Raw genomic sequence first — 12,071 nt, 5'->3', positions numbered from 1 at the left:
CTCCCAAATCACCCGCCAAAGTTTCCTGCTTACCTGGCGATCGGCAGAACCACCCAAAGATGTAGACTGGCTGTCTGACCTGTCGGAATTCCTCCAACTGGAGAAAATTTATTTCACCATCCGTGGGTCGGAAGAGGGCTTCCACAAGACGTGTAAACCATTCACCAACTTCTTCCAAAACCTGTTTGTAGCCAGCAACCAATAGAGCAGGGGGTGGGGGTGAGGGGTACGGGGGGGTGGGGGCAGGAAAGGCACAAGCGAGCCACAAAATGTAAAGGAAAGGGGAGGGAAGGGAGAGGGGAAGAATTTTATCATTCAGTGAATGTGAGCATCGTTGGCTGGGCCATCGTTTATCACCTATTCCTAATTGCCCTTCAACTGAGGGCATTTAAGATTGCTGTGAGTCTGGAGTCATATGTAGGCCAGACCAGGTAAGGGCGGAAGAAAGGAAGTAACAGTTCATGAGAGAATTGTCTCTCAATACTAATAATCTAATAATAATCTTTATTAGTGTCACAAATAGTGTTACATTAACAGTGAGCGAGCAACTTGTGGTATCGTTTTAAACTGGTGAAAATTCAGTGGTGTTGCTTACGGAAAGTCAGGAGTAAAGTGAGTTGAACCCAATGCTGCTATTGGCTTAGCTATGGGCTGCTGGAGTTCATGAAGCTCCATCCAGTGGAAGGACTGTGGCTCTGTAGGCATAACATGGGAGACAGGCAGCTTCGTATCGGCAAATTCCTTTTGAGACACCACCTGGAGGCATGAGCAGATGGTTACGCCCATGTAAGGGGACACTTAATCTAGTACAGGTCATTGGCCCATAACTGCCTGGAGCATTCGCGATGCTAAGTCCCTGGTGCACCAAACGTGCACGGCGTGACGACCCAGAAGTGTGGGCGTTTGGACATGCGTGCAGAAAGCACACACCGTTTAAACTCCCGGACATTTTCTTCTGACAGTTTTAAGCCCTGCGCTGCTGAATTAAAAATCTAGCTGCAGCGTTAACTTGGGCCACTTACCTGGATATTTGGTGAATTTTTACAACTTTTTATTTACACGGAAATTTTTTGCTCTAGCAGAGGCAAGAGACATCGGGAGACATTTTTTGGGGAGGTTAAAGTTTTATATTGTTAGCGTTTAGCATTTATAAATATGTTTAAAAGACAAATAATATGAAAGGAAGATATATTTATTTTTAAACTTTGGTTTCTCACGAGGCTATCCGTTCCATTAAAGGAACTATAATGGATAGAATGTGGTGATCACTCACTAACGGGTATGATTGTCCACCTAAGATAGTCAGTGTAACTGATCACAGGTTCTGTGGGTCCTCGCATGATGAGCCTGATCCTAGAGTCACATCTTCAATCACTCACTTGGCAGGAGTTTCCAAAAGGTGGGATCGGTCCTTGGATGTTAAGTCACAGGTATTCCTTTCTCAGGCTCCTTTTCCGGGCCTCCTCTTGCCTTGGAGTGTTCTCGAAGAATTGTAAGCCTTCAATCGGGAAGTTCCTCCAAGTTGGTCTCTTCTGAGCAAAGGTCTCGCAGGCATTGATGTCTATGTTCCATTTCATGAGGTAAGCCAACAAAGCGTTTTTGAAGAGCTTCCTTTGTCCTCCTCTGGTTCAGGATCCTTCCTGGAGCTGGGTGAAGAAGATTTGCTTTTGCAGTCGGGACTCAGAAATCCTGAGCATATGGGCGGCCCAGCGGAGTTGGTTTTGGATGATCATGGCCTCAATACTGGTGCTATTGATTCCTTCAAGGACACTAATGCTAGCATGCCTGTCCTCCCAGCTGAATCAGAGCTGAAGTACATTTGGATTTTGCAATGTATTTTAAGCTGAGTTGTTTGTGAGTTTACCTGATGTAATGTTCATCCTTAGAAGCCTCGGTGATTTCTTCAAATGGTTTAAAAAAGTTCGATGCCTTAGTTGATATATGCAAACCTCCCGTAAGGTAATGTGAACTATCTTCCTGACAGGTCTTACAGCGAATCAATTACCCACCCTTAAGAGTGTACTGCCAAAGGACATCCCAAAATGATGTCAGAGGAGATGTGTGTCAGGACACTGCGCTTCAGCAGCTACTGCTTTCGGACATTGAGCTAGTCAATTAGCAATTGTCAAAACTCTCCCCTTTCTCCTCCTCTTCCCTCCCTCCCCCCTCCCTTCCTCTCCTTTACAAATAGACGGGACCATTGTGTTTAAGTGAGAAAAGACATTTTATTGCAAGAAATTAGTAAAGGTTGAGGCAGTTTTATTCATTGTTCAGCTGATAAAGTTAAACTTTAAGTTAAATGTGAACAGATTTCAAAGTTTTGTGTTTATAAAAGTGTTTTTCTTAATAAATGTTTTACATTGAACTTTGCCAGCTGCTACATCTGAAACATCAGAACATAACATTTAATTGAGATAATTATAAATGAATAAGATAACTGAAGTAAACAAGGCAAAAATATATTTAACCCCGTGGCACACGAGTTAGCATTGCTGCCTCACAACATCAGGGACCAGTGTTCAATTCAGACATTGGGTGATTGTTGGTGTTTGTACATTCTCTTCATGTCTGCATGGGTTTCCGAGAACTGTAATTCCTTCATTGCAGAAGGAGGCCATTCAGCCCATCAGGTCTGCACCGACCCTCTGAAAGAATGCCCTACCTGGATCCACCCCCCCGCCCTATCCCTGAAACCTAACCTGTACAACACTGGATATTATGGGGCAACTTAGCATGGCCAATCCACCTAACCTTCACATTTTTATCTGTGGGAGGAAACAAGGACAACCGAAGGAAACCCACGCAGTCATGGGGCGAATGTGCAAAGTCCACACAGTCAGTCATCCAAGGCCGGAATTGAACCCAGGTCCCTGGCGTTGTGAGGCAGCAGTGCTAACCACTGTGCCACCGTGCCGCCGCCGTTTCCTCCGGGTACTTCAGTTTCCTCCCACAGTTCAAAGATGTGCAAGTTAGGTGGATTAGCCTTGCTAAATTGCCCCTGAGTGTTCAAAGGTTCGGTGGGGTTATGGGGATAGGGCGGGGGCGCGGGCCTGGTAGGGTGATCTTTCGGAGTGTCAGTGCAGAGTTGATGGGCCGAATGGCTTTCTTCTGCACCGCAGTCATTCTTTAAACATTACTCAAAAAAAAATCAGGGGCGTCATTCTCCGACCCCCCAGCGGGTCGGAGAATGGCCGTTGGCCGCCGTGAATCCCGCCCCCGCCGGTTGCCGAAGTCTCCGGCACCGGATATTCGGCGGGGGCGAGAATCGGGCCGCGCCGGTTGGCAGGCCCGCCCGCTGGATTCTCCGGCCCGGATGGGCCGAAGTCCCGCCGATAAATTGCCTGTCCCGCCGGCGTGGATTAAACCACCTTTTGAACGGCGGGACAAGGCGGCGTGGGCGGGCTCCGGGGTCCTGGGGGGGGGGCGCGGGGCGATCTGGCCCCGGGGGGTGCCCCCACGGTGGCCTGGCCCGCGATTGGGGCCCACCGATCCGCGGGCGGGCCTGTGCCGTGGGAGCACTCTTTCCCTTCCGCCTCCGCCACGGTCTCCACCATGGCGGAGGCGGAAGAGACTCCCTCCACTGCGCGTGCGCGGGAAACTGTCAGCGGCCGCTGACGCTTCCGCGCATGCGCCGCCCCAAGATGTCATTTCCGCGCCAACTGGCGGGGCAACAAAGGCCGTTTCCGCCAGCTGGCGGGGCGGAAATTCCTCCGGCGTTGGCCTAGCCCCTCAATTTTGGGGCTCGGCCCCCAAAGATGCGGAGCATTCCGCACCTTTGGGGCAGCGCAATGCCTGTCTGATTGGCACCGTTTTGGGTGCCAGTCGGCGGACATCGCGCCGTTTCGGGAGAATTTCGCCCCCGGTGTTACACGGACAGTGACAGCAAAAAGCTCTGGGGCCCTTTGAAAATCTTATGACCATAATCTAAATTAAAACATATTAACATTTTTAAGCATGCCACAGGTAAAATTATATGATAAAATAGTGTGTATTTAAATAGTTTAACATACCTTTAAAACACTTGTTAAAACGTTACCTGTTGTTTTCTATCTCAATCTTGTTTAAATGACTGCCCACAATGGCCATTCCTAAACTAGTCGTGTCGCTCGGGGGCTGCACTTCTCCTGCGTCACGCTGGAGCTTGCGCAGACCAGGGCGCTGGAGGCCCCAGGCTGCCGAAGAGAAAGGAAGGTTGGACGCATTGTCGACGCGCAGGTAAGTGTGTAGATTTCGCTTTTAAAATTGGCGGTCTGTGGCTTCCCGCCGCTAGCAGGGAGTTATGGGTCATTGTCCTCAGTTTTTTCCTGCTTTGTTTTTCAGAGTGTAGGGTGCTGGATGAGCCTGCGATAAACTGGCCTTGCATTTATCTAGCCCTGTGAGTTGGTCTTATATCCTTGAATCAGTTTTGCATTTTCACTAAACACCTGAGGGTATTTGGTGATCAGGTTGTTTCGTTCCAGTTTAACTTAACTGCTGTCAACCAGTTTTTTTCTGCACGGCTTGTTTGTCACCCTTCAATACAATGATGGATAATTTTGCTCATTGCAACTGGTACCTGACTGCTACTGACGCACTTCACGTTGTGGAGATTTTCTGCCCTCCCTAATTTTGTAATTTTATGTGTGATTTCGCCAGCTGTTTCTGACACAACTTTTGATTGTATAGCGATTTAGAAATCATGCTGACCGCGTTGATCTCCATGTTTATCCAGATAATAAAGAAAGCAAATGGAATGATTGCATTTGTCGCTAAAGGATTAGAGTATGAAGGTAAGGAAGTGTTGGAACTACACAAGGCATTGGTGAGACCACATCTGGAGTATTGTGCACAGTTTTGGTGTCTTTATTTGAGGAAAGATGTTCTCCGGTACCGGTTTTCGGGCAGGGGCGGGGATCATGCCACGCCTGTGGGAGGCCGTTGGCAGCTGGCCCCCTCGGCAATTCTCCAGGCCCCGATGGGCCGAGCGGCCGTCCATTTCTGGCCAGTCCCACCGGCGTGGATTGGACATGGTCCCACACGGCGGTACCTGGCAGGTACTTCGGCTGGTGCGGTCCTCGGCGGAGAGCAGGGGGATCCAATCGCGGGGTGGGGGTCTCCACTGTGGCCTGGCCCGCGATCGGGACCCACCGATCTGCAGGCAGGCCTGTGCCGTGGGGGCGCTCCTTCCTTCCGCGCCGGCCCTTGTAGGGCTCCGCATGGCCGGTGCGGAGAAGACAACCTGCTGCGCATGAGCCAGAATACGCCGGCCGGTCTGCACATGCGCGGAACCACGCCGGAGGTTCTGCGCATACGCGAGATCATGCCGGCCCTTCGACGCATGCGTTAACCAATGCAGTCCCTTCAGCGCTGGCTGCCATGGTGCCAACCGCTCCGGTGTGCACCTAGCCCCCGGAAGTGCGGAGAATTCCGCACTTTCAGGGGATGTTGATGCCGGAGTGGTTCGTGTCAGTTTTCCTGCCGGCGTGGGGACTTGGTCCCCGCACAGGAGAATCCCGCCTGAGGAGTTTGGGGTATGAAGAGAGATTGAGCAGTTTAGGCCTGTACTTTCGAGAGTTTAGAAGAATGAGGGGAGATCAAATTGAGGTATACAAGATCATAAAAGGTATGGATAAAGTAGAAGTGGAGCGGAAGTTTCATCTTGTGGGGTATTCTAGAACGAGAGGTCATAGTCTTCGGGTAAGAAGTAGCAAATTTAAAATAGGGTTGAGGAGAAACTATTTCTCCCAAAGGTTTATGAATCTGTGGAATTTGCTAACTCAGAGTGATGTGGATGCTGGAACAGTGAGTAAATTTAAGGAGTTGGCCAGATTTTTAATTGGTAATGCGTTGAAGAGTTATGGAGAATGGGAGGAAGGTGGAGTTGAGGCCAGGATGAGATCAGCCATAATCGAATGGCGGAGCAGATCTGATGGGCCAAATGGGCTAATTCTGCTCCAATAACTGATGAACCTATGGGAACTCCATCCAATGTTACTTGGACCTTAATACCCTGCAAATTTTCATTGGACATCCTTGTGCTTCAGATCAGAGTGGTCTCAACAAGGTAAGTGGTGGCATAGTGGTGTTGTCAATGGGTCAGTAAGGCTATTTCTGATCTACATGCTACCCTGGGAGAGGTTGCCACAATGTCAGTTCCACATATACACTAATAGTAATTAGTAATAATAAGAATCATTATTGTCACAAGTAGGCTTCAGTGAAGTTACTGTGAAAAGCCCCTAGTTGCCACATTCTGGCGCCTGTTCGGGAATGCCGGTACGGGAATTGAACCTGCGCTGCTGGCCTTGTTCTGCATTACAAGCCAGCTGTTTAGCCCGCTGTGCTAAAACCAAACCCCCCCCCCCCCCCCCCCACCGCACCAGTGACAGAACGTTATAGTGTGACCGCTACTACGAACTGCTGCCGTTAGGGCCTCTGCATTCTCGGCCTCAGCTCATTTCCTCCAGCAGAGGTTGTGAACTGACTTTGCTTGAGTCACGTTCTGCCATGTTCATGGACATAGCTGCTGGGCGAGCTCTGTTGAAAGTTAACTTTGGCAACGTCAGCAACTTGCTGCGATTGCCTTCTCTTTTTAAACCACACACAAATCTATTCCACAATGCTTTCCCTTTGAATTCTCCAAAATTACAATGAATGGACAGCTTTTTCAAGGCGGGATAAAGTTTCCAATGTTCTCACTGGGCAGCTGATCCCTGGTTCGATCTCCAGTGGCTTGGGACTGCAGTGCTACTCAAGCTTACACAAAATGTCCGACAGTCTTTAGCAGGGGTCTCTTCTGGGTATGCTTCAGACATAAATGGCATCCTTTTACTTTCCCCCACTGCTTGATTAACAGCTGGATATCTGTGACATCGAGGATGGGCGGCACGGTAGCACAGTGGTTAGCACTGTCGCTTTACAGCACCAGGGTCCCGGGTTCAATTCCCAGCTTAGGTCACTGTCTGTGCAGAGTCTGCAAGTTCTCCCCGTGTCTGCGTGGGTTTCCTCCCGGGGCTCCGGTTTTCTCCCACTAGTTCCGAAAGACGTGCTGTTAGGTGAATTGGACGTTCTGAATTCTCCCTCCGTGTACCCGAACAGGCGCCGGAATGTAGCGACTGGGGGATTTTCACAGTAACTTCATTGCAGTGTTAATGTAAGCCTACTTGTGACAATAATAAAGATTATTATCATTATATTATTAGTAGTGGAATACATCTCTAGCCACTCCACATATGTAGAAAAAAACTCTCGTTCAAGACTATCCTCTCCCAGTCACCCCATAATACCTGTTAATGCTGGAACCGTCTTTTTTTGGCCAACACTGGATTCTTTGCCGCATCAGGAACTCGGTTACTGGCGGTGGAAAGTCCAGTCCATTGTGTCCTTTGTTTTTCAATTAAGGGCCAATTTAGCTTGGCCAAACCACCTATCCTGCACAACTTTGGGTTGTGGGGGTGAGACCCAGCAGACACGGGGAGAATGTGCAAACTCCACCTGGACAGTGACCCTGGGCCAGGATCGAACCCGGGTCCTCAGTGCCTTGAGGCAGCAGTGCTAACCACTGTGTCACCATGCCGCCACATTGTGTCCTTTATAACCTCAGATGCTCAAAACTTTTATAACCAAAGACGTACTCTTGAAATGTCATCACCACAATGAAGGGATGTACAGTCACTGAAGCTGACTCTCATTGGTTATGTGTTATACAGTTTTGCCGTCATTTCTCTCATGCACTTATTGGCCAGGATTCTCCGACCCAGTGCCGGGTCAGAGAATCCCTGGGGCGGGGGGGGGCGCAAGAATTGCCCTGCGCCGACCCGACGCCGGCTTGCCAATTCTCCAGCGCCGATTTTTGGGTTCTCGCGGGATCGCCCCGCACTGGCCGGTGGCCGTTTGAGAGCGGCCCCACCGGCAATTCTCCGGGCCTCGCCGGGCCGAGTGCCTGCTGCGTTTGGCCAAGTCCCGCCGGCGAGGGTTACTCAGGTCCCACACGGCGGGACCTGGAAGGTGTGTCTGTGGGGGCCGTCCTGGAGGGGGGGGGGCGGGGGGATCCAACCCGGGGGGGGGGGGGCCTCCACGGTGGCCTGGCCCACAATCGGGGCCTACCAATCGACGGGCGGGCTAGTTCCGTGGGGGCTAGTTCCGTGGGGGCCTATGTTACTCCGCGCCGGGCCTTTGTAGGGCTCTGCCATATTGCCGATGGGCCAGGGCGGAGACGGGAATACACACGCATCTCGGAATTATGCCGGCCGTTCCGCACATGCGCGGGATTACACCAGCCGTAGCGCGCATGTGCGAACTCGCACCGGCCATTCCGCGCTGGCTGGAGCTGAGGGGACCACTCCGGCGCCGACCTAGCCCCCCCCAAAAGGGGAGCATTCCTGATTATCGGGGACCGTTGACGCCGGAGTGGTTGACGCCACTTTTTATGCCGGCGACAGATCTTGGCCGCGGGATTGGAGAATCCCGGCCATTGTGTGTGCATGAAATTGTGGGACTGTCATTATGGCATCATCCACAGCCCCGGCATAAGTGTGGCTGCAAAAGTTATTGCTCACAAATTTGAACAGGGCATCTAGCTTTATAAACACAAATAGTCACCTCGAAATATCATGCCAAGAACCGGTGCACAATTTGAACAGACATTTGGAGCTTTCTGAGACGCTTACAGGCTCGAATTCTTCCCTGTTCAGAATTCAAAGGCCGATATTCAGCAAATGTGATGCATATTTGGATCAACGTATACATTAATAGAATTTTCACCTCAGGATCACAGCAAGAAATTTGGCATCAATTGCAGTCTTGGCACTTTCTCCCTCAATTTCTGCGGGTCAGTACTGTAAAGGTTAAATATTTTTCTTTTTCAGATGGAAATGATGCTGGTGGGTGTATTGTTTCGGCTTTGAAATGTGTATTCCGTGCTTTCACTGAGACAGAATCAGCCATTATTCAGCTTTCAGGAAGGAAGCAGTGACTGACAGAGCATTAATTGAGAATTTTAGCAAAGATTCGCAACTAAAGAGACAACTACAGGAACTTATCAGAATAACAACAGCCTGCAGCTGCTATGGTAATTTTAAAACACAATTATTCTACTGAGCAGACTCACTTCAAGCCATAAGAAAGAAATTAAAGTGCCTTGCGCTATTGTGTGCTTATCATGATAACTTTTATATTTGAGTGTGAACTGTTTCTGTCAATAGTGATTATAATTCATTATCAGGTCATTCACCAGTTACGGGCCACCAAAGTGCGCTTCTGTGTCCATGTTACATCCACCAGACTCCTGAACTATGTGAAACTTTTGTTTCACTTTAATTCCCTTTTATTATCCATTCATTTTCGACTCAATTCACTATTTGCTGAATTGTTGCTCTGCGTACAACAATTAATGTTTAGAATCTTGCACAGCGCTTATCCCACAGTTAAAGAACAATGCTGTGAATGCAACAGGAACCGATAGATGAACTATAATACAGCAACACAAACTCAGCTTATGGCGTGATAATACTGTATTGGGAAACCTCCTTCAACCTGGCTTGCAGGCTAAGAAAGGGGCAAAGGAAGCTGTGGATACAGAGGCCGAGGTTGGAGTTAGGTGTTGTCAACTTTAGTTGGAGATTTTCCATGAGGTTTAAACACAAACCCTGCTATGGAGATGGGAGTGGACAACTGTCATGGTGGATGTGTTACGAACTCTTGTCCTTATCCGATCAAAAAGCTCAGACACATGATACAACATTGTCATTATGTAGATAATATCACAAGTAAACAGTATCTACCATTTGCGGCACGGCAGCACACTGGTTAGCACAGTTGCTTCACAGCTCCAGGCTCCCTGGTTCGATTCCCGGCTGGGTCGCTGTCTGTGCGGAGCCTGCACGTTCTCCCCGTGTCTGCGCGGGTTTGCTCCGGCTGCTCCGGTTTCCTCCCACAGTCCAAAGATGTGCAGATTAGGTGGATTGTCCATGCAAAATTGCCCTGAGTGTCCAAAAAGGTTAGGTGGGGTTACTGGGTTGCAGGAATAGGGTGGAGGTGTGGGCTTAGGTGGGGTGCTCTTTCCAAGGGCCGGTGCAGACTCGATGGGCAGAATGGCCTCCTTCTGCACTGTAAATTCTATGATCTGTGAATCCAAGGTGATGAATGAGCTAATGTTTCTGAAGCAGATTGTAGCAGTTATTTACACTGTTCAGATAATTAGTGTTCTTTATTAAAGCCGCACATCAGCAAAATATTGTTCAAAACATGGAATTAGTGAAACATTGCTAAACTCATCGCCTGTTATACACCATTCATTTGGTTAATTGTTCTCTAGTTTTTGAACTTGATTTTGGAAAGGGAGATGATAGGGGCACCACACATAAAAGCCAGATTTTATAAACAAAAGAAAATTAATGTGAATACTTAGCAGGAAGTTCTTGTCATGTGCTAACAATGGAAAAGTGGCCCAAATAGTTTAACAAACTCCAGCACACTTCTATAACCCCTTTATATTCAAAAATATGTACCTTAATAACTACAAATCTGATCATTTCACAGTCAGAGCTTGCTACTTGTTGTGATGTTTTTACTGAACAGTGTGCAGTCTCCGTACCTTGGCCAGAGGAAGACAGCAGACATAATGAAACTTCTTCTGATATATTGCCATAAAAAGGGGGCACAGTAAGAAGTCTTACAACACCAGGTTAAAGTCCAACAGGTTTGTTTCAAATCACTAGCTTTTGGAGCACTGCTTCTTCCTCAGATGAACTGAGGCCTCCGCAAGCCGCCCTCCAAGCCAGGTCCCGCCGATGGACCGTGTCTAATTCACGCCGGCGGGACTGGCTGAATACAGGTGGCCGCTCGGCCCATCGGGGCCCGGAGAATTGCCGGGGTGCCGCTGCCAACGACTCCTGACCGGCGTGGCGCGATCCCTGCCCGAAAACCGGCGCCGGAGAATTCGGCAGCCGGCATCGGGGCGGGATTCACGTCGCCCCCCCCCCCCACCGGCGATTCTCCGATCCGGCGGGGGGGGGGTCGGAAAATCCCGCCCGGTATTTTCTGACTGGTTGATCCCATCATTAGATCACCAGAGGAAAGAATATTTCTTCACCCACCTGAAAGGTTTTCGCGATTTCCAGTAGATATTCTTCCCTTGCCCTACAGGACCAGAAGCAGGTCATCTGTTCAAGCATTCATTTGGCATATGTTGGGCCTTGCCACCTGCGTATTAGATGCACATCTCACTACATGACAACCATATTGCAAAAGGTATTCCAGTGATTGTAAAGCAAATTGGAATGTCTAGAAAAACTGATTGGTGTTGTATAAATTTATTGCATTCATTTCATCTCAACAGCTTTGAGACATCAACACTTCATGTCCGTCAGACTTAGCAAATAAAATGTGGATCTACGTGGGGGAAATATTTGGCAAAGAGAGTGTATTTGTAAATGAGAGTGGGACATGTTATTTGAGCCTTATTGATTCCGAAGGGACATGCACAGCCAACATCATCCAGTCCACTCACCTACGCACCTTGTTACCCTAATGTTATTTTGCCTCAGGGACGACATGGTGGCGCAGTGGTTAGCACTGCTGCCTCAAGACGATGAGGACCCGGGTTCGATCCCGGCCTCAGGTCACTGCCCATGTGGAGTTTGCACATTCTCCCCATGTCAGTGTGGGTCTCACTTCACAACCCCAAAGGTGTGCAGGGTAGGTGGATTGGCCACGCTAAATTGCCCCTGAAATGGAAAAAGTTTGAAAGAGTTTTTTTTTTTGCCTTTAAGTAAAAGAAAAAGGTTCATAAATGTCAAACCCACCCAGGGAATGTGGCCCTTCCCTGCGCGTTCCTGGTTTGTCACTGAGTGTGTGCGGCCGAGCATTGCAATGTGCATCAGAGGCAATTATTTTAAAATCGGCCCACTCGGGGCTGTGGAGGAAAGGGCAGCCTTTCATCGAGAAGGGAATGGGTGGATCGTGATTTTGGCTTCATGGATCGCTTTGCCCATTCCGATCTGAGAGATACAATTTCAAAAAAAAAGATCTGCTTTGGCCTTTCTGGCTCCGTCCCCAGATGGAACGGGATTCTGTCGGCTTGTGCTCAACAG

General features: G+C 49.1%; 1 long non-coding RNA gene across 1 annotated transcript; it reads left to right on the top strand.

Moving 5' to 3' along the window:
- Positions 1–4,103: 4,103 nt before the first annotated feature.
- Positions 4,104–9,128, top strand: LOC140394862 (uncharacterized). Its single transcript, XR_011936049.1, has 3 exons — positions 4,104–4,215; positions 4,712–4,769; positions 8,847–9,128. It is a non-coding gene; the product is annotated as an uncharacterized lncRNA (long non-coding RNA).
- The last annotated feature ends 2,943 nt before the right edge of the window (positions 9,129–12,071 follow it).

The sequence above is a fragment of the Scyliorhinus torazame genome, chromosome 18, assembly GCF_047496885.1.
Source record: "Scyliorhinus torazame isolate Kashiwa2021f chromosome 18, sScyTor2.1, whole genome shotgun sequence".
Taxonomy (NCBI): domain Eukaryota; kingdom Metazoa; phylum Chordata; class Chondrichthyes; order Carcharhiniformes; family Scyliorhinidae; genus Scyliorhinus; species Scyliorhinus torazame.
This window is presented reverse-complemented; position numbering and strand designations above follow the sequence as displayed.